Genomic DNA, 22,722 nt, shown 5'->3' on the forward strand with positions numbered 1-22,722 from the left:
ATGTGAGTAATCAAGTCGGTGTGCAATTAGGATCTGCTCTATCTGGAAATATGTTGTTAAATGCAAATAACAGTTGAATGTAACCAAAATCGTCTAAACAACTGTCATTTTAAACCAAGTTTATCTCTTTTTGACAAAGTAATCCCTCCTCAAGGTTCACCAACTGTAGCTTTTCCATAGCTTTGATCTGTATCTCATGGTGTGCATCAGCAGAGCTGAGTAGCTATTATGGTATTATTCAATCATTCAGCCTGCCAAGCTAGACATCTAGACATCTTTAGACCTGCAACACATCAAATCACTGCTTACTGAGATGTGCCTGCGTGTTCAAAATTAGCACGACACCTCATGAAAGACACCTCAAGATTCAGATTCTGAAAAAATGGCGGCTATTAACGTGAAACAGAGATGATTTAAAATCAACAGGACTGACTGCATTTTTGTACGAACTGGATCTTATTTAGGCGTAACTGTCAGTGATTGTGGCTCTTTGCTTGCAAGTTTGTTGACACTTCTGTTCGTCTTTTCATCCAGCGGGAGATATCACTGCTGTCAGAAAATTCCTGATGCTGCATCTCCGCTCTGAATTACAACTCGGAGGCTGGCACGAATGTTTATTCCCCGCTTGCCTACTTATAATTACAGTATTAAAGATATGACATGAATGTGGCATATGACTGCCGCGCTGCTGTCTGCTGGGGAAAAGGTCTGTATGCTAGATGCTAGCACTCCAAAGGAAATGAGGCTGCTGTGACACTGAGATCTCTCTGCCAGATGCGTCCTCAACTGAAGTTATGTAATAGTCAGTCAGTCAAACATAGAATATTGTCATGATGGTGCAATGATGGTCTACATGCTGAAACACACCTGAACCTTTACAGATGATCAGAAACCTGGAATCATGTATGAATAACCAGGCTGATCCAGAGTGAATATGATCACAAACAGGATGAGAATGGAAACATGTACTCTAAATGTGAGCTCTGTCATCTGTGAAAGAGAAAATCCTTTATTTCCTGCGTGCATTTTCATTTCAAGTCGTCATCCCTCGAATTCCAGGTGCACCAGTCTGAAAAAACGGAAATCAGCAAACTTATCACGCCATGGGGTGCAGTCGTGCAAAGGCAATGAATTATTGGAATAAACGTGCGCAAACTGCCTCGGCAAAGAGGAGGAAGTGATGATATGCCTCTGCTCACTTTTCATCAGATCTGAGCGGTTTCATAAATACCAGGATTTATTCACACCTCCAGTGAACATCCTGGAAAAGTTGTGGAGGCTTTTATTGTGGAAATATCGTCCCATATCCCACAGGACATGTGCTGCAGCATCAGAATGACATTCAGTGGCTCCACTCCTCATTGTGGACTTCATGCTTGTTTATGCATGTGCCGTCCTTGGCCTCACTACGCTCTACTGCGAAGCATGAATGTGAGTGTACCCAGCCATGCGTGAATATGTCTTTGTGCTTAATTGTGTTTCAGTGCAGAGTAGTATCTATCTAGGACAGTAGCATGTAGTGATTGTTGTTTACACTGCCTATTTACATTAGAAAGCCCCGTAACAATAGACAGTCTCACCACGTAGATCCGATAGCCGGGGGTTTTAACGTTGAAGCCCATCGTCCTTATTGTCTGTCTCACCCAGGGAATGTAGAATTAACAGATTATCCAACTGGAGGGGGGGTAGAAGGAGAAAACGCCTGCATCTGCTGTTTGATTTAGAAAAGGAAAGACAGTGGTGATTGTTTAAGCACGCATGCATGAATTCATATGTCTATTTGGGGATAATGACTGGAATCATATGTACACAGGACCTGATGAATGCAAGCGGGCCTTGATAATGCGCCGAAGCAAGTGTCTCCCTTTCCGTCTTTCCTGCCTTTTCTCAGAGCGTACGTGTGTGTGTGTGTGTGTGTGTGTGTGTGTGTGTGTGTGTGTGTGTGTGTGTGTGTGTGTGTGTGATGAGGCTATGAACCGAAGCGAGCGTGGAGAGACAGACAGAGCGAGATAGCACCGAGATGAGAGGAGAAAGAGAGAGGGCAAACATATTCCTCTTTACCTTGGATCCACTGGCTGAGTCACTGCAGATGGAGGGCATTTTTCATGCTGCATTGCTACACAGTTCTCTTTACTGCCTTATTTTTTATGACACTCCTCCCCAAGGATGTTGGAGTCTTAAGGAGGCCCCTGACTGTGATTAATATAACAGGCTGCCCATTACCGACTGACATTTGAGTTCTTCTCCTACACCATTACACATCTGCCTCGTTCTTCATCTGGCGGGTTACAGCGACAGCCGCACGTCACGCTACGGTACATGCGGAGGGATCACAGTTTGCAGAATATTCAAACCTCCATCTGGCTGTTTCTCTATCTATTTTTCATTTTACTCTCATTGTCTCCTACCTTTGTCTCTCCTCCTGTCACTCACCGCCTCCCTCAGATCGTGTTTCCCTCCTCCTCCTCCTTCAAAGACACTCGCACGCATGTAGCATCTCTCTCAATCTGCCTGATTCCCTCACATACCTGCAGTCGTTTCCGTTCCAAGTAGGTTGCAAACATCACACTTGGCCGGCCGGTTTAAAATCTAATCCAGCAACCCGTCATCTGACATCACTTGTTTGCGCTGGGAAAGTTTCTGGTGTAATTATAGAGCGGATTCGCTGTTTATTAGGATTTAGAGTTGTGTTCTGAAGCGATGTATCGCCCCCCGTGGAACAAATCAAATCTGGGTCAGAGCCTCAAAATATCAGAAGAGGAGCCTTATTATCATTTTTGTGTATTGTCGAGCTTCATATTCTGCCAGATAGAAACTCTCTAAACAAAAGGTTGGCACATTTAGGATGGAGATGAGGATACAGTGGGAGGAGAGGGAAACCCAGAATCCAGATGCCAGAGAAGCAGCCTGTGTATACAGTGGTGTGTGTTTGTCCTGAGCAGCCTCCAGCCTCTAAATAACTCATAGTCAACATGTTGGTGAACTGATTCCTGCGTGACGATCAAAGCCGCCAATCTGGGCCCTGCACCAGTTAAACTCCCAAATCTCTGGTGATTACACCGGGGCAACCCTGCACACCAGGAACAGTGAGTGGAAAGTCTACCTGTGTGTCAGTGTGCCTCAATTTGCATCCGGTGTGCGTGCATGTCATGTAAAGTGTGTGTGGGTGGTTAAATATATATGTCAGTTAGACACAGAGAGGTGTGCTGCAGCTGCACCCATCTGTCTGCATGTGCACAGGAGTGTGATGATGTGAAGATGTGTATGTAGGTGTGCCTGTCAGGGCTGTGAAGGGGAGGTCTGAAGGCATTTGAATGCGCTTGATGGAAAATCAAATGCTCCCCGGCTCCCTCCTCCCTCGCCTCGACTCCCCGTGCGGAGCTCCACTTTTCTGATGCGCTCCTTAAAGACCGGCGAGGCATCTGGGTGCCGCGCTGCGAAATATACCCATCTCGGCTCATCACTTATCGAGGATTCACTCTCAACATCTTGTTTTCGTTTACAAAAAAGTGAATGTGTGTGGCTAGAAGTGAGGAAACCTGACTTGTTTACAAAGCGTGTTCACCTGTTTTAAACTGCTGCTGCCTAACTATGGCAGGTATCACATTAACATCAACACAGTCTCAATACGCTTCAACCACACTGATTTACACTGTAAAACAAGCCAACTACTCTCAACCACACTGACTGCATTTTCACCAAAAAGTAGCTTGTTACAACTCCACTGGACTTATAGACAAAAATATAACAAATACATAAATAAATAATTCAGAGAGTGTAGGAAACGTGGTGTTTTAAATGTACTTTTAGCACCAGTCAGTTGATATTATTCATTTGAAATTATTTAAGAGAAATTATTTAACCTTAATATTTAGTTAATATCACCAAAAACCCGTAACTACCCTTTCGAATAGCTGCAGTTGTCAGTATGATCAGATTTATTGGGATTTTCATCTTTTTTAGTACCTTTTCTGAGCCGAGTTGGGGTGGTAGGTGGTATTTTACTTTATTTACGACAATCTGTGACTTTCTTGACTTGCAAAATCATCTTTTAAATTGTCAAACATCATATGTGTAGTTCATGGCACAACTAAAAAAAAAAAAAAAAATCATTAGTGTTTTTCTATTCACTACCATACAGTTATTCCGAAATAAGGTCCCATTGGGTCCATCAGAAGGGGCGTGACTTCGGCTCTCTATACATGTGTGTAACATCAGTGGAGCAATCAAGAGGACAATGTGGCGAGCTAGTCAACCTAAAAACAGTGGTAGCTAAACACCTTGCAGCCAGCCACTTGTTTGCAGCTTACTTTCTTGTAATACACTGCTCGTGTCATAACTGTCACACCATTATTAGCAGCCAAAAGAAAGCTCTCTCTGAGAGCCTCAAAGCCATCTTCGCTGGCATCTAAATAAAATAAAATATTAGCACTAAAATAGTGAATTAAGCTAATTTCAAATTAGCTTTACACTGTCTACATTTGGTTGTGCTTGTTATTGAACTGCTACAAATATGTAGAGAAACAAGAGTTTAACTATTTTTGGCTGTACCTGATTTTCCACAACGCTAGCAGTGGGTAACCATCACACCAAATTATGTGTGAGCAGTACTTCCCTGTTCTTCCTATTCTGCCAATACAGAAATGCAAAATCAAAAACTGTTGTGTTTTCAGAGCGGGTCCTCTTCCACAAAGTCCACTATGTTGCACTGTCATGTTTCTACAGTAGCCTAGTGTGGACAAACCAAACACTGGCTCTGGAGAGTGGCTTTCACGTTCTTAGCAGCAACCGTGGGTGAGGTTTAGTCGCTGGATGCCACTAAATCCTACACACTGGACCTTTAAGTGCTTGTGCAATAGTCTTTTTCAGTTTTGGGTCTCCACAGACTGGAGGTCTTGTCAAGATGGACAGTTTTGCTGTGCAGCAGTGACAGACACAACATACAATTTGAGAGGCTTTTTTCTGAAAGTGGCGAGGCTTTGCTGCAGCTGTGATTTCCTCCTGTCCTGCATTTACTGTCTTCAGTCTGTGCCTCTCAGACGTATCACTTTAAAGAGCAACAGGGAAACCCATTTCTCTCTCTTTCTCTGGATTCATTTGACACTCGTGTATGTGTCTTGGGATTTTATGCATTCGGATGTGCAACACACACCCACACCGACACGCTGAAAACTCACACAAACGGAGGCGGTGAGAGCAAAACTCATCTGTGCATTTACACAAACACACCCCCTCTATGCAATGCAGTAAATACAATGATTGTATTCTGGCCCCATTTTCTTGGTGGTGACGAGTCTTTTTTCCACTCGCATGGTTAAAATGAAATCCAATTATATCTGTAATGGCTCTCCAACTCTTCTTCTGCTTTGAAGGAGTCAGCTTGCTTGAGTCACCACTGTTGGACCCAAATGTGCTCAGTAAATCAGTGATGCGCAATGGCGCAAATGTGCAATGGAGACAGATGTAGTGTGTGAGTGTATGTGTGGGTCTGTGTGTGTGTGTGTGTGTGTGTGTGTGTGGCTGTGTGAGTATGTGTGGTCCACGGCTCCAGCTAGGAAGTGACTAAACTCCTGTCAAACTTTGTTACTCTGCTAAGTGTGACGCATGTTACGGCGATGACTGACTATTTGCATATTTTAATTAAATAGCTGGAATTTAGAATTAATCACTTCCTAAATTTATGGGGTAATTATATGGTGTTTGTCCTTGACTTGGCAGCGTCACCCACCCATGAATAAATTCATCATAGTCTTGTGATGGCAGACAAAGTTACGCTGACACCTGCAAACTTTGTTTCCTCCACTTACCCCCCAATTACCCTCTTTTACTTTCTTTTCTGACACAATAAATCACATACTGTCACATCGTCTTTGTCGTCGGGGCCCCTGTGACAATTTGATCGCAGTGATGTGTGGGTGGAGAGAGCGCGTACAATACGTGCTTGTGTGTGCGCGCGTGTGTGATGGGATTTCTAAGCAGTCTCGCTGAAATAAAGGGCCCCTTTGACAAACCGGACGTGACCCAAGTGTCTTGTGTTTCCATGGTAGCCTGAAGAAGCCGATATGTGCTCGGAGTTGCTGATCGGGCAAAGAGCGACACCTCACTGTTGTAATTTATTTAGATGTGTATAAGAGAAATCACACTCATTGTGCTCGGAAGCGGGGGATCGACCCGCAGGTCAGTTTACCAGAAAAGCCTATTTTTCAGAAAGACATAGTTTTTATGTTAACATATGACACGGGCCAACAATCCAATGACTGATGAATATTTTGCAAGTATGCTCATATGATGTCATCAAACAATAAGAGTGTGACATGAATGCAGCAGCAAAACAAGATGCAAATGGCCCATTTACAGTAGTTAAGCCATATTTCTTCATCAGACAATAATCAAGATGTGACTGGCAGGAGATATCTGTACGCTGCCCTGTATCCAAATATTGTACAGATGCAATGTAACCACAGTGTGTTAGCACGTCTAATTACGAATGCGAGTTCAGCAGATGGATTCAAATCCACTGCCTTTTGCCTCCCAAAATGAAAACTGGCACCTGTCAGTGTCCATCTGCTTTACTTCCTGTTCTTGTGATTTAATATCAACAGCTAATAAACCGTCACACCCGGAGCTTGATCTTCAACCATATGTATCCTCATATGCAGCCGTGCTGTGGTGAGACTTAATGTGTCCATGCAAGCGTTCAGGGTTGATGTGTGTACACGCAGCTTTAAAGGAATAATGGGTTTACACTTAATCGTCATTGCCGTTAAATGTGATCAGATGTGGTTTGATGGGCGATAGGTACGAGTTTTAGTTGAAAATGTTAAACACTTTACTAAAATTATCAACAGGATGTGAGTAAATAGCCGTTTTGACATTATGTATTTGTTGTAGGGATATCCACTGTCCACAGATACCCTCCCTGTTCACTGCTGATGTTTTAAAATTCAATTATTATAATCAGGCACGTTCAAAAAAATCCAAGGTTAGAAGACACACACTGTTATATTCCACATCAATAAAGCTAAAGTATGTAGGATTTCTTCCTCCTCATACAGAAAACAACAAAGCTGAGGTTGTATTGTTTTAAAAGCCAGATGAGTGTCTGCATCAGAATTTCCACAGTCTAATTATCTCAAGTTTTATGAGCAAGATTTTCTCCAGACCTCTCATGACCTTGACAAGACAGCTGGTCCGGTTACATGAGATTAATGAGCTGGTGTTTTGGCTTTCGGACTCAGACATGACAACAATGGCAGAGGGCATCAAGACACAAAAGCACAGCAAAGCTAAATGTGTGAGCCAATACACAGTCACATTTTAAAACCCTGGAGAGCGTCAGCACTGTGCATCTCCCACAGCAGTATGGCTGCATTAATCATCTACTGCTCCTCACTTCAAGCCTGCTGCTTCAAAGTAGACATCGGATCAGGTCACAGTTGAGTTGGAAAGGAAGGGACTAACATTACATCTAGTCCTTTAAAGTGGACAAGTGCTTAAATTAGTATTAATGTGGGTTTTGTTTGGCACTTAACAGGAGTGGAACAAGTTGGAAACACATTCAACATTGACATAAAAAGGTGATATGGCTAAAGTGTTAGCAAACAGCTGCCATTTTACACATCCTGCAGACATAGAGCAACATTAGCATTCGTTTGGTGTCAAGTTAGCATCCACCTGACAAATGTAATTCCAGTGTTAAGTCTTCTATTACCTCTTTTTTTTTTTAGAGGGAGGGAAATATCCGGCTTGTTCGCTAGTAAATGCAGCTAACCATGTCCATGAAGCTAGTGGCTAGCTTATCTGTTTGCTGTTTGATGCTGGGCAGACAGTTACGTGGGTTTACCAGAGCTTTCTTTGCTAAAAGAGTTTTGTTTAGAAAACCAAAACAATTTGCTGAAAGATGCTAAAACGCCCCATAAGCCTCAGGGGAACTAAAGTTAGGCCATACTTTTCTGTTAGTTTGTCCCTCTTTTTTGAACATAGTTATTTGACATACTGTCAACAAAAATAATATTAACTCGCGCAGCATTCAAATTAAATAAGCCGTCATGCCACGTTTTCTCACCACTCATCATTCAAAAGCATGTATGCTAAATGTTAGCATGGTGAAAATGATCCACACATGACAGGTAGCTTGAACACCCTGCTTATCTCTCTCAATTAAAAATGTGTGTCCTACTGTACCACAGGTGCTCTGTGCTTTATCTGTACATTATGATTAGCCACGCTACAGGAAATGAAAATGAAGAATGTGGAAACTTTTCAGCAGCCGGAGCAGTCAGGGGTCAAGGGTCACATGTCATTTATCGACGTCAGCCTTCTCTCGGCCGTTCCTCTCTGAATGCTAATCACTCACACAACCCTGCGACAATACGATTAGACTTGATTAAAACAGTCCATTAGCATAGAAGTCATTGGAGGCTGAGCACAATACTGAGACGACAGGCCTCGCTCCTCGATAACACGCTCGGTTGTGTGACTGTTTGCTTGTGTCAAGAACACAGCTGAATGGCCTAATCAGCGGTCAGGTCTTTAGCAAGCTGTGGAGCAGGAGAGCAAATCAGCATAGGCGTGTTTTCTGCTGTTGAGGTACATGTGTCGTGATCCCAAAGCTGCTACTCTGTCATTGTACCCAGGAACTAGTTATTGATCAGCCTTCACTCCAAGTTTCGCTGCAGGGAGGAGGAGGAGGAGGAGGAAGGGGGGCCACAGTTAACCATCTCTCCTCTGGGAGATGACTAATCATCTGCGAGGGAGCGGCGATGAGAATTTTGACTGCGGTAATCTCTGGGTTGAATGGAGATTAACCGCCATGTGGGGTGATGACTCTCGTCTTTGTCTTTTTTGTCTGGATGGGGATCTGCTCGCCTTATCTTATCGCTCTGCCTCATTTCTCCGGGGCAGTTCCGCGCCGTTATCAACACAGCTCCATCTACATGGAAATCAAAGCCTTTTGCAGAAGTGGAATACGATTAGGGAGGGGGAGAAAAGTCTAATCTCTCCCCCCCTTGATTCATGCTAATAATGCACCGCAGCAACCTACGAAGAGCTGAGAACGACGATACAGTACACACCACCGTGTGTTGTTGTTGTGAAGGTGGCTGGACGGATGGGTGAACAAGGTGGCACAGGAGCGACGTGTTCGTGTGTAACTCATGAAAACATTTCATCTGCGAGGCTTCTTTTTGTCTGTGGGCCTTGAAAATGAGGATTAACTCTCGCTTCACGGAACCCAGCTGCCTGATACTGACCTCCTTTGTTTTTTAATGACCAAAGAGTAGATGCCTGTGTGCATTTGTGCGTGTGTTTGTGTGTGTGTGTGTGTGTGTGTGCACAGAAGCAGGGGTGGCCGCTAAAGGGAGGGCGGGTTACAGGGGGGATTAGAACCCACACAGCAGCCTCCCTCCAGAGTAAACAAAAGTACATGGCGCTGTACAGTGTGTGTGTGTGTGTGTGTGTGTACGTGTATAACATGCCACTGCCACTGCTGGTGACACCAGACAAAAAGAGGAAGACTGAGTCCATCTGTGAAAGCAGCGGGATTAAGCTGCGCTCAAGCCAAGAGCTGCACGTCAATCAAGCGCTAAGTGTATGTGTGAGTGCGCGCGATTCTGCCAGTGTGTATGCGTTTGTGTCTGTGTTACATACACAACTGTACACACACACACACAGCTCTCGTCCGGTTGTGGGGGAGGGAGGACCCCAACACTGTTGTTTTCATTTGTAATCTGTGGGATGGAGTGAAGCCAGCGACGCATCAATCACACTCCGAGGCAGCAACACAATGAGAAAAAAAATGCAAGGAGAAACTTTTTTTTTCTCCCCAAATCGTGTGAACTCGTTTGGCACCAGCGCATGAATCAGATGTGACTGACACTGTAATGTAGAGTGGAAATGATGTAAAAACAAGAGTGTTGACATTTAAAGGGGCACTGTGTATTTTTTATGCCTGAACAAACTAAATAAACAAATTGTCTTTGTTTTCAGGACTGAGTAAATAAACTGACCTTAAAGGACAACACGATTTCATACTGTTTTACTTTGTTTACATTTGGCGGACCCTGCCACCTTTCCAGCTTCAAACAGTGTCTGGGGACCTTTTTTTCCTCTGAGGAGAGCTTGTTTATTCATTGATATTGTAAATATTACAATTCTGAGTGTGAATATCTCCTCCCTTACTACGTAATGCCCCTTTAAGATGAAACAAAAACCACATCATGCTCACTTTTATCTGCTGGAATGTCCCAGACAGTCTCGTGCGCACCCCCCACACATGGGTCACCCTCCACCCACCACCCACCCTCCTCCTCCTCCTCCTCCTCCTCCTACTGGTTGCTGTCCTTTTGAGAAGCTTGTTGTTGCCCTGTCAGGACCCCCCACTGCTCCCCCATAATGCACCAGCACTTCTCCGCGGCACCCTGTTGGGGCCAGAGTGAAGCCACCAGTGTGCCGGCTTGGCCACGCACAAAAAAGGTCAAGGCCGCCAAACAGTAGGTGTGTGTGTGTGTGTGTGTGACCTGGATGTAGCAGAGGCCGGACATGAAGGTGGGGGGTCATTATGCCCCCACGTGCCGTGTACCGGTGATTGAAGCTGGCTCACTCCTCCCTACACCTTTCACCCCGGCTGGAGGGGAAATTGAAATCAATACGGCCTATGATGAGGCGACTGGAGTGGGACAGGGGGTGAGGGAGGGAGGGAGATCCTGACGGATGGCTGGTTAAAGGGGGGAGATCAATTACCCTGATGGATTGCTTTTGGGGGATTTTCAGAAAATGAGACGGATCCCTGCTCCTTAAAGAGCGATCGTCCAGTGGAGAAGGGTGAAGGAGAAGGAGGGTGCTGCTGCGTGACACCCTGCGAGGCCCTGGAATATCATTCACTTACATCTTTGTTGTTGTGAGAAGAAGTGGCAACTGGTCCCTCCTCCTCCTCCTCCTCCTCCTCTCCCCCCCAATCCTTTATTTTTTTCGAAAATGTTTAATCCCCTCCCTCCCCTCCCCCCCATCCCTCCCTCTAACGGATCCTCTCTCTCTCCCTCTCTCTCTCTCTCTCTCTCTCTCTCTACATTATTCTCTGTGCATTTTTAATTTTTTTCTTCTCCTCTCCTGTCACCGGGGGCCCAGTTTCCCCGCCCACTCTCCTCATTTTCGCCCGAGTCTAGAATAGTGGAGCCAAGAAATAGTTAATCTCTCCGGCTGCCGCTATGATTGGCCGCTGTATGCAGCCCTCAGCCTCCTTGAATGAGAAACAGGGGTAACCAGGCAACTTCAGAGCTGGAGAGAAGAAGAGAGGGGGAGAAAAAAAGAGAGAAGAAGAAGAAGAAGAGCAGGAAGATGATGATAGGGGGCTTCTTTACGGGATCTTAGAAATTATGGGGGGGAAGAAAAACATGTTTAAAAAAAGCGAGGCAATGTGATTTCACCTTGTGTGTCCGGCAAATGGAATTAACAAATGGATTTTCTTAAACACGCTCCCTCTCCCACTCTCTCTCCTCCTCTCTCTCTCTCGCTCTCTCGCTCTCTCTCCCTCTCTCTCTCTCAATGGGGGAGAAAATCGAGCGCTCAAATGAAGGGGACACAGATGTGGATTAAAAACGCGTAAATGGGACACTCCGCGGAGGAAAGGTGAGTGGCGTCTTCTCCGTTAACCGGGAGTCTTTTTAAAAACTGTGAAAGTGTCGGAGCTGTTCGGGGGATGCGAGGCGGGCTCAGCGACATGTCAGGATTTATGGATAGGATGCGTTGGCCGCTGATTGAAAATGGGTTGCGGAACCCGTCCGCCGCTGTGGACGACCGGGACACAGTCACATAGATGATAGAATGAAGAGGAATGAGACCGGGAGTGAGCTCTTGAGGAGGGATAATCGATGGTTGTTTGGTGGGTTTTGAATGTGGAGTCCTTTAAAGCGCAAAAAAAAAAAAAAAAACGCCGGTCGCCTGTCAAATAAGCTGCTGTCCCACATTCAATTGCGCACAGATTGGACACATTTCGTTTGGAGGTGATTTCGATGCGTGACATGCATGTGTGGGCAATGCTGCTTTATTAGATGTGATCTAAAGATACAAGTGTGAGCTAAAAGCTGTTCCAACCACGTCTGAACCCCCCCTCCCTCCCCAAATATTCAAATGAGGAGATGTCCTGCTGCAACAGCAGTAAGTCATCCTCAAACGACGGCGTGTTAACCCGCTCCTGTGCCGTGTGGATGAGTGAATGATGGCGCATATGTTGATGGATGTATTGGATTATGTTCAGAAAATGCTCAGCGGGCTGCATTGGGATGATGAGTACCTGTGGATGGATGGAGGGATGGTTGGATGGATGGGAGCGCGCAGCGTTGCGCAGCGGCACCGGCAGCGCAGAGCCTCAAAGTCTGCCTCAAACCGGCGCGTATAGGCCCGGAGAGGAGAAGAGTGGGTGCTCTGGTCTTCATTCACGCCCCAGGGTCATTGTGGGGTAAAAACAATCCTGTTAATTGTGGAAGCGTCCAGGCGTGGGGGGGCGTCTGAGCTGCGTCAGGGCGTGCAGTTGCGCCCACATTTTTGGATTAGATGATGTCAGAGGGCAATCACTCTGAAATTCTCTTTTCTCTGTCCAGAATACACTTGGATTCAACTTTTAATAGCCTGTAATGGTTTTTGGTTCGTTATGTAACCATACTGATCCTATTAAACTGACAGGAACCAATCAGCACTGTCTAAAGATTCATATTAATGCCTCATTTTCTCCTATTTGAGTCTTGTTTTCGTCATAAAAGTGAAAAATAAGAGTTATCTGTGCAAAATGCAAATATTTCATCAACGAGGGCTGTACTACTGTGAGTGTTTAACCCCTTCCTGTCATGATTTTCCATGATTTTAACCTCTCAAACCGCCAACCCCCCCTCGGGTAAAACTGAATATGAGCCAACAAGACCAGTTCAAATGCACAATGCAGCTCTGGACCATATGTCTGTCATGATGCCCTGCGTTTTCTGCTTGAGTGCTGATGTAAGAGCAGGCCCGGATGGAAAATGCTCTTGACCATTGCTGTGGAAAAGCAGTAAAACAAAACAGCTAGCGGCCATTAAACAAGCCCACCGGCCCACCTACATCTCAGATGACCACAAGTTGTGTTTGTGTTGCGTCGTTAGCGTTTTGACATTGGTGCCAGAGTTCATTGGCGACTTCAGCCAAACTGCCTTTAGTAATCTCCTTACAGAGGATGTTCTGCAACAGATCCTAAGCTGCAGCCTCTGGCTCCATTGTAGGACACATGCACACACACACACACACACACATGCATATATAACAATTTCCAGTTGTCATCCCAAGACAGTTCTTTGCAGCCCAGTGTGAGTCGGGGGGCTTAAGATGGAGCTGAACAAAACACTAGAGAGCATTAACTTCTCCAGTAAGAGCTTTGTTGGGTCTCCCAGTGGAATCAAGACACTTAATTTAGCTCCTTACAGCTAAAGCAGCCAGTGGATATGGGAGCTGCATCTTATCCGATTAAGACCATAATGCCTTTTTTTCTCAATTATTATAAAATGGTGAGAGTGGTTTGGTTATTTCTTTTTCATGTCGTGTCAGCACAATCACAACAATGCAGTGACAACATTTCGGCTGATTGTTGTACCGCACTTACGAAATCCTCCGGGTTGTCTCTCACCCATTTGCCGAGCGTTGCCTCTTGCCTTTTGTCTCGCTGAAAGCCCGGTGTGTTATCACATTTGTTGTCTCCCTTCATGCTGCAGCGGCATTACCTCAGGTTGAACTCCCTCAAGATTTCCCAAGTGCTCTGAGATAATGCATCTAACGAACAGGGGTTACACTGACATTAATGTGGTGTTTCAGCGTGAGACGCAAAGTTGCGGGAGTGGCCTGAATCTTTTATAAAAAGTAGTTTTAATGAGCTTGCAAGATTGCGTCTGAGTTCTCATTTCGCTGGTGGCCTTATCACATCTCGTCGGTTCATTAATGGAGATGTGGCTGCAGGCGAAAGGAAGGTCAGAGGTGATCTCAGTTGCCTCGGTTGAAATGGGGGGAGATTGCTCAGATAGCAGCGCGGTGTGGGATGCTGAATGATGCACATGCTCTGTTGGGAGTGTAATCAACATGACAGGTGCATCTGAAGTTGAGAGTGCAAGACTCAAACTACAAGCTGTAAAAGTAGGTAAGGAAAAGGGCCTCGGGTCAGTTTAAAGGAATAGTTTCAGTGGGTCTCATGCAGAGGGTTAGGAAAGAAGAACTTTACAAAAACAACAGTTTGATTTTTTATGGGGGTTATGTGCCAGACTGTTTCTTGTCCAGGGTTAGGAACTGGCACATAACTCCCATAAAACTGTCATTTTTACATTTTTCCGAGGATTAAACGAACAAGACATCAAGTGTTAATTTGTGAGCTTGCGGTGCTGATAGCCAGAGGTGGAAGTAGTGCTCAGAGCTCAAGTAAAAGCAGCTGTACCACAGTGTAGAAATACTCTGTTACAAGTATTTCCATCAAAATATACTTAAATTACCAGAAGTAAAAGTAATCATTATGCAATTTTTGATCACTTTAATGTTGAAGCTGGTAAAGGTGGTTTAACTGCTTTATATAGTTCATCTGCTGGGTAGCTTGCTAAATTCCCATCCATAATTTTTTCTTTTCATTTTTTGAATGTTTTCAACTGAGACTCTTACATATTGCACCTTTAAGTACAGTACTAGAGTAAATACTAACTGTTTCCCCTTGTTTCCAGTCTGTACGCTAAGCTTAGTTAACAGGCACCTTCATATCTAGTTTAACGTTGTGACTGCAGCATCAATCTTCTCGTCTAACTCTCAGCAAGGAGCAAAAAAGACTATTTCCTAAAATGTCAAACTATTACTTAAACATGTTCCTGGACAATTGTCCTACAAAGACAGGGCTCCAGGCTGCGACTATTTTGGTTGAACATGTGGCCAATAAGCTGTCAGGTGTGGGTAAACCATTTTGGCTCTGGAGCCCCGTGAGAACAAAATATTTAGTGGGGACAGACCTAAGACAGCTCTCTCGCTGACGTCAACATGCTGATTGGCTAAATATAACATCTGAAATTGGTAAATGTTTAAATAAATACATTTACATTCCAGTATGTTTGGGCCGCACCAGTTTCAGTAATGAAACACACATTTAAAACTAAACACAACCCCCACAGCATTTGTTAAACTGTTTTCATTAAACTATTTTTCACCTTCTAATGAGGATGTAAATTGCAACTCTGTTTCCATTCATATCGTGTTACATATGAATTCATTAAATTATTTCCAATATCCATTTAGATATTACCCAAGTAAAATGGGACCACTCTGTTTACAGATGCATGTCACGTGATATTGTTATTGAATTACACGTTGAAATGAGAAAAACAATGAGGAAGGTTATCTGAGGAATAAAACAATCAGGTCAGTAAGTGCTGTTAATGCCAGTCGGGGCTTATGTAATGTTGCCATTGACTCGCGTGTAACTGAGTCGGTTATAGATACATGTGTACGTTCTGTAAAAACAGCAGTCGAGTGCCATCAGCTTCAAGTGTTTTCTCACAGTTATGTCCCCTGTCACACCGACCCTGTTGAGCTGACAATGAGGCGGTGACCCTACCACTACAGAGACTGTTACTGGAATCAAATGGGGCAGTGAATTGCCAGCCCATCACACAATTATTTCCATTGTGTGGAGCTGGGTGCCGAGTAATCCTTGTGCCTTGGCCTGTAACATCTGGTGAGTGAGTGAAGTGTTCAGTGTGAAGCCAGCAGTGTCAGTCTGCCTCCCACATTCAGCCGGAACGGCCGTCACTGCCCGCTTCACTTCCAGAGGACTGGGCATCTTCAATGCATCAATGACACCAGCCATCACAAGGGACATGTAGCATGCCAAACCAGTGATTCATTAGGACTCAATTAGCTGGGAGGCATGGGGCGTCCTGCCATATGCCTCGAGGTTCTACTGCAATCTGTACCCACTCCCTACTACTGTAGTCTCAACTGTCTTTGGCGCTGTACGGTCTGTGCATGTGCGTTGTGTGTTGTACAGTACCAACACAGGGCTGCAGTCTGTTCCTGTGCACAGAGCCGTCTTCTTTGTACTATTGAAACAAGTCAGGAGTGGAGATTTAGCAGCTCTGTCTCCAGCCACCCAGGTTCTGAGCTGGGAATGAGTCACAATGACCTTCAGCTCAACTCATGTTGCGCCAGTTGGCTCCGTATGAAATACTCATCCATCTACTGAAGTATGAGGCTGTGGAGCTCCAGATACTGTAAATCTTAGGAGGTAAGAAAGGCCCCGCTCAATATCGACTTCGCCTCGCTTGCCAAGAGGCGGCGTGTGCTGCCGACAAGATCTATCCGCCCTCAAATCTAGTTTGTCTTCTTATCTGTGCCAAGGTAAAGGAGCCCCTCGCCCCATCCTACGTGCCCCCACCACCCCGTCACACTCCTCAAGAACCCGAAAATTAATGAAATTAGATCAGAGCAAAGAGCAGCTTTAAAGAGACCGAGGGCAATAAACGCACCCAGATAAGTTATATGATGTGATGTGATCTGATGTGGCACGTACATGCAAGCTGGCATGTGATATTTATTAATGACTGATATTTCTGAGATTTTAAAGGTCAGTATGGCTAACATGGCATCAAAACTGCCACTGGGCTATTTGTTACGCTGATGTTCAAATATTAAAGATTATGTTCAGTTTCAGAGGCATCTGTCACATGATGTTTTTCAAGTGAAATGGAATATGTGTGTGGGATATCATTTCGAGAGGCATTCAGTCAAATCATTCAGATATATGGAGACTCTGCCTCCATCTGCACCTCCCTCTGAAGATGGAGAATGAAAGAAAATTTAATAAATAAAACCTCAACCACATCTCTGACCCTCGATGTCACAAGCGACATAGCTGGAGCTACCTACTAAGACCCCAAAGCTAACAAGACAAGTGCTCTTTTACAGTACAAAATGTGATGGCTCAGCAGGTCATCCCAAATCTCATTAAATTGGAGACATTTATTTATCCGCCAAAGAGTACAGGATGAGTCATCAGAGACATTAAACGGGAACTAAAAGAAAGATATTTTGATATTAAAAAATGGCTCAAACTGAAGTTTTCTTCACATGTATTTTGACATTTACAGAAAGAATTGACAGGACAACCTGTAATTTTTATGTCACTGGGCCTTTAATTTTTCCATTTTTATGCCAAGAAATCATCTGGATTAAAGGATTCCACAATTTGCAGATAGAATAAATTACTTTCATAATTTATCTTTTTTCAAAAAACATCCCTGCACATTTGAATGAAATATAATATACTACATACCTACAGTATATGATCAGAGAGGAGCATGTCTGGCAGAAAACAAGCGAAATACTGATATCTGCCTGATACAGGTGTTAATTAGAGCTGCAGCAATTAGTTAGTTAATCATTTAGCTGATTGAAAGCAAATTAATTGTCAACTTTTATGGTAACTGATTAATTGTTTCAGTCGTTTTTCAAGCAAAAATGTCAAACATTTGCTGGTTCCAGCTTCTTAAAGGGTAACTCTGCCAATTTTACACTTTAAAGTGTGTTCACAGGTCTTGGGGAGTACTGCTGCATATGTGAAAAATGTAGCCTTAAAGCCTTGAGTGGCTCCAGAGGAAGCTGCATGTAACCTGATAAATTGCCTCGAGTGATGACACTCAGTGGCCCAGTTGCATTGTGGAAAATGTAGGTGCAAGAAACAAGTGATCAAATTCAATACAGCCTTTTTTATTCCACCAATACTTGAAAACCTGCCACCTACATCACCCACAATGCAACCTAACCACTGAGGGCCAATTTATCAGATCACATGCAGCTTCTTCTGGAACCACAAAAAGCTTTCTACCACTTTTACCCTACTTCTGCCCGAGACCTGCAAACACACTTGTATGTGTAAAATTGGTGGGAGATAGAGAAAGGCTTAAACCGTTAGTTGCAGCCCAAGGTTTGATATCTGTGACCTATATCTGGCCAAATATACATATACATATATATATATATATATATATATATATATATATATATATATATATATATATATATATATATATATATATATATGTATATATATATATATATATATACACATATCTATATATACATATAATATATATCTACCTATTGGATTCACAGTTTGTCAGTTGTATAATATTGTTTTCTATTTCAGCAAAGAAGGACAAAAATCATGAAGCAAACTATCAACATAAAAAGGTTGTTTTTCAGTTGTTTCCATTTTAATTTCATGCGCCTTGTTTTGAGTGAGTGGCTTCAAGAAATAGAAAAAGCCGAGCCTGTTTTTGCGAAATTAAAAGCGTAACTTTTCAATAATGCCAGGAGCGGCTGGAGGAGCCGGAGAAATAAAATCGAGTCAACTTGGAGCAGCTCTGCCCCAGTTGTAGGCACGTGCAGCCACCCAACTGCACTCCTCCAGCGTTTTCACCGCATTACCCAGAAACGCTACGTTCGTGTGACCCAATTTATCAGCCTCTCCTCCCCATTCATCTGCTCTCACTGATGCACTACAGGAGGCTCCATAAGCAGCAGAGCATTCATCACCTCTGAGTAGTGAGGTCCTCCGGTTTCATCCCGTTGGCCCGCTCTACAACCCTATTCCCCACAGGCGGGACAGCAGCTCCATATGTGGCTGATGATTATAATAGTGTGGCGGGCTGGCAGCAGCAGGGCACTACTGTGGCTCAGATGCATTTGTGCGTGCATTTGTGTTGGAGTTCTATAAAATATGTAATCAAATATAAGCTTAGCAGGGTTTTTCTTCCTCTGACAGTCAATTTAAATATTGTATCTGCCACATCTCCTTACTGCAGCGCTTTTTCAACCCCCTCGAGATAATTCAGATGTTTAGTTCAGCCTAGAGGAGCTATCAAACTCAATTCTCATGTGATTTCATATCCCCCGATTCATGTTTTTTCTTATTGAGCAGAGCGCCTTCCCCTTGTTTGGATCATTTACACTTGTGAGTAATCAAACATTAGATGACAGCAGAAAGTTTATTCACACACAACCAAAGCCTCTCTTTGATGTAACTGCATTCAAACGTGTAACTTTATTGTCATTTTGGAGGATGTAGTATGAGGTATTTATAATATTTAGTCCCCTCTCAGATATATAAAGCTAGATTAATGCAACAATATTCAACAGTACCAACATTATAACCTTCATGAAGGTTGGAGTTATTGTGGGACTGTTGTATCAGACTGGATTAGTTTTAGCTTTGTGGACCAAATAAACTGGCAACTTAGCGCATAATGAAGATGATTAAACCAGTTAGTTGTCTGTTGGTATTACTTTCATGTAGCCAACATGGAAAACATGAGAGGAAGCAGAAAAGTTCATTATCTTCGGCTATTTTTTCATCTTTCAGTTTCTACACTGTAAAGACGTAGGAAAACAAATTTAAATCTCTTGAGGTCACTTCATGTTAGAGTGTGGCTAGCTAACGTCGCTAACAGTTACCTATCCATCTAAAGGACCAAAAACATTTTATACAAAAATAAACGGTAAACTATTCACAATATATACAAAGAGAAAGTGAAGAATATTTACTGAGTTACCGATGTAAACGCACTGTGGATAGACAGATAACTGTTAGCGACGTTAGCTAGCCACATGCTAACTTTAGGTTGCCATGGCTCTTTTTTATTCCCAGTGCTTTACACTAGGAGGAGCTGCCAAAAATGAAAGTGAAAGGAATTTAAATCACAAATCCGAGAGAAGGGTGATCAGTTCTACTATTATGTGTCTATGCAGAGCTTTTTAGGAAGCCAGCTAGGCTAGCTGACAGGCTAACCTTGCTAGTTAAAAACACCTACATGATTATCTATATAATCAAAAATGTTAAAAACACTATAAACAAAATGAACGGTAAACTATAAAAGACATATACAAAGCGAACTGTGAAATATAGACTATAGACTATAGTCTATAGTCTATAGACATATACTGTAGAGTTGGCACTGTAAGCAAAAGGATGTGCAGTTTGTAAAGCGGATATACGGCACACTACATTGCCAGTAGATGTAGATCCTGGTGTGTCACATTCGATGTCAAAAGCGAGACGAGGAGAGGAGCAGGAGACCAGTGACAATGTCCCAGTGGTTGCTTTCTATATCTTTTACTTCAGCTTCTCTTTTAAACACAACACAGACTGAATCGTGTTCCAGCGCTGCTTGAACAGAGACTACGACTTTGGGCATGTCGTAGCATGGAGCCGATGTGAAAGGGGCGAAAATTAACGTGTCCGCCCTGGTGTCATGTTTACGTCATGGTGGCTACTGCAGAATCGTGATGTTAGTGGCTATTTTGTCCAGTATGGAAGGAGTTCTGCAGTTGTCTCATCCTGTCTTCTAAAAATTAAATGTATAAACCACTGACTGGAAAGAGCATACGTTTTATTGAATGCCAAATCACAAAATGTTCACACAGAACACATCTGCAAAATATTCACTGACAACTTTTTTGATTTGCTCTCCAGCAACATCTGCGTGTAGCAACTAAAGCATGATGACAAACAACAACTCTTCCTTCCTTTGAAAAACTTTGCCACTGAACATAATCCAGGCAGCCCTCATCACATATTTGTCGAAAACAAATTAGTAGCACATAAATGTAATTTCTTGGAGACAAGAGTTGCTCGGCCGCTTGTTTATTGACTGAGAAGTGAAGCAGTTTTCTCTTTATTTCTGTTAATTAGGAGTGCAGCTACATCTGTTAAGTGTAACTCTTGAAAGTGAATCAAATAGAAGAAAAAGACGCCCTGAGCAGGAATGGATTAACTTGCGAGGGAGGCCCGGGGCAAAAATAAGATGTGGACCCCTGTTGAGCACCGTGTCTCATTCTTATTCAGGAACATTCACCAAATGAGCCCAATATAAACTGAAATGATGAAGATTTCAACCTCCCTATAAAATGGAGCCTCAGAATTAGCTAATAATGCATGTATCACCTTAAAGGGGCTAAGGGTAAGGTGACTCTCTGTTGCCTATACAAGCCTGTGGATGATTTGTTTGAGTTGTTTAATTCTGCTGGTCTGTGGATCTCTTTGTGAAGGACTTTTCCACGACAGTCCACAGGATGTGACTCTATGTGCATATACGCCTCGAGTGCGTTGCCTCAGTGCCTCTCTCTGCTCGCTAACAGAGAGCAGCATTACCTAACGTTAGTTAAGAAAAGGAGTTCGCCAACATAAACTACCGACCGGCTTCCACCACATCACAGAAGTTTCACAGAGCCTCTTTAACAGCCTTATTATTTCAGTTTAATCTATCTTGTCACCAGAGGTGGAAAGTAACTAAATAGATTTACTCAAGGTACTTTTGATGTACTTCAGCATATTCAATTCATTCTACTTTATGATGTACTTCTACTCTACTAGGTTTCAGAGGGGACTATTGTACTTTTTACTTCACTACATGTATTTGTATGCGTTAGTTACTTGGTAGTTTTACACACTAAACATATAACCAGCTACAGGTATGATGCATTGTTATAGATGACAGGTGAGGTGTTTTACCCTAAACTATGCATAAGAATGACCAAGTTGTAATTTTCTTATTATTTATTTTTATATTAACTTAATTTGATGAAAACAAATTCTCCATAATTTACTAACCCTCTCTGAGTACTTTCATTTTTGATACATTAAGTACATTTCACTGGTAATAATGCTTTACTTTTACTTAAATGCAGGACTTTTATTTGTTATAGTGTATTTTTACTGTGGTAATGTTACTTTTACCTAAACAAGTATTTCACCACTGGAAAGACGGACCACAGAAAACTGCGCCGCCTATTTGGTAGAAAGACACCCAAAATTGGTGATACATGACCAGAGAAAACAGGACAAAAGGGCTGTGGTTTTTCCTTTTGCTCAAAAGTTAGGATACCTACAACAACCAGAATGCATTGCGCTGCACCAGACCAATGAACACTCATGCTCATGGGTGACGTACTGCGAGTCGGGCGGTGTTGGTTTTGCACCGCTGTCAAAACAGGAAACAGTAAGACAGCCTGCTTTAGTAACAGACATTAAAATATAATAGAACCTTTTAGGCGACAATCCGACAATGAACAACATAAACTACCAACATTATAGTGAATATAGTTAAAAACGCCAAAGTTCCTGTTTAAGTAAAGGCTCTGTTACTACACCCACCACTGAACCTGGATCCTTCAGATCCCCTGAAGGCTCGGGCCCCTCTGCGGTCGGTCAGTTTGACGGATTGGTAATCCAGCGTACCGTCTCTACAGGGAGTTTACCTACAGGGAGGTTGACCTTCACGGAACAAAGCACACATTTCTGGATTCGGCCTGCTAATGCACCATCATTATCCTTCATTTATTTATTCATGTCATTATTAGAAAAAATGGATATTTAACTCACTGACCATCAACTAAAGCTGTAGAAGCTGACGTGTGAGTAAAATGTAGAGCGAACGTTTCACCATTAATAGCTGATGACATTTCATTTTCCTGACTGTCTGCCCCGATGAGTAACTGCAGTTGCTCTAATTTGTAACTTTGTACCTTTTTTAATTAAATGGAGACGTCTCTTGTTGTGGCGTCTGCAGGGAACACACTCTATAGTTTTGATGTGGAGTTGCACCGGGTGACAAGAATCTGGCGCAGCAACAGCGGTCAGCATGACGTCTGCTGACGAGACTCTTTAGATCACTTCTCATC

The sequence above is a fragment of the Pagrus major genome, chromosome 21 (assembly GCF_040436345.1).
Source record: "Pagrus major chromosome 21, Pma_NU_1.0".
Lineage (NCBI taxonomy): Eukaryota > Metazoa > Chordata > Actinopteri > Spariformes > Sparidae > Pagrus > Pagrus major.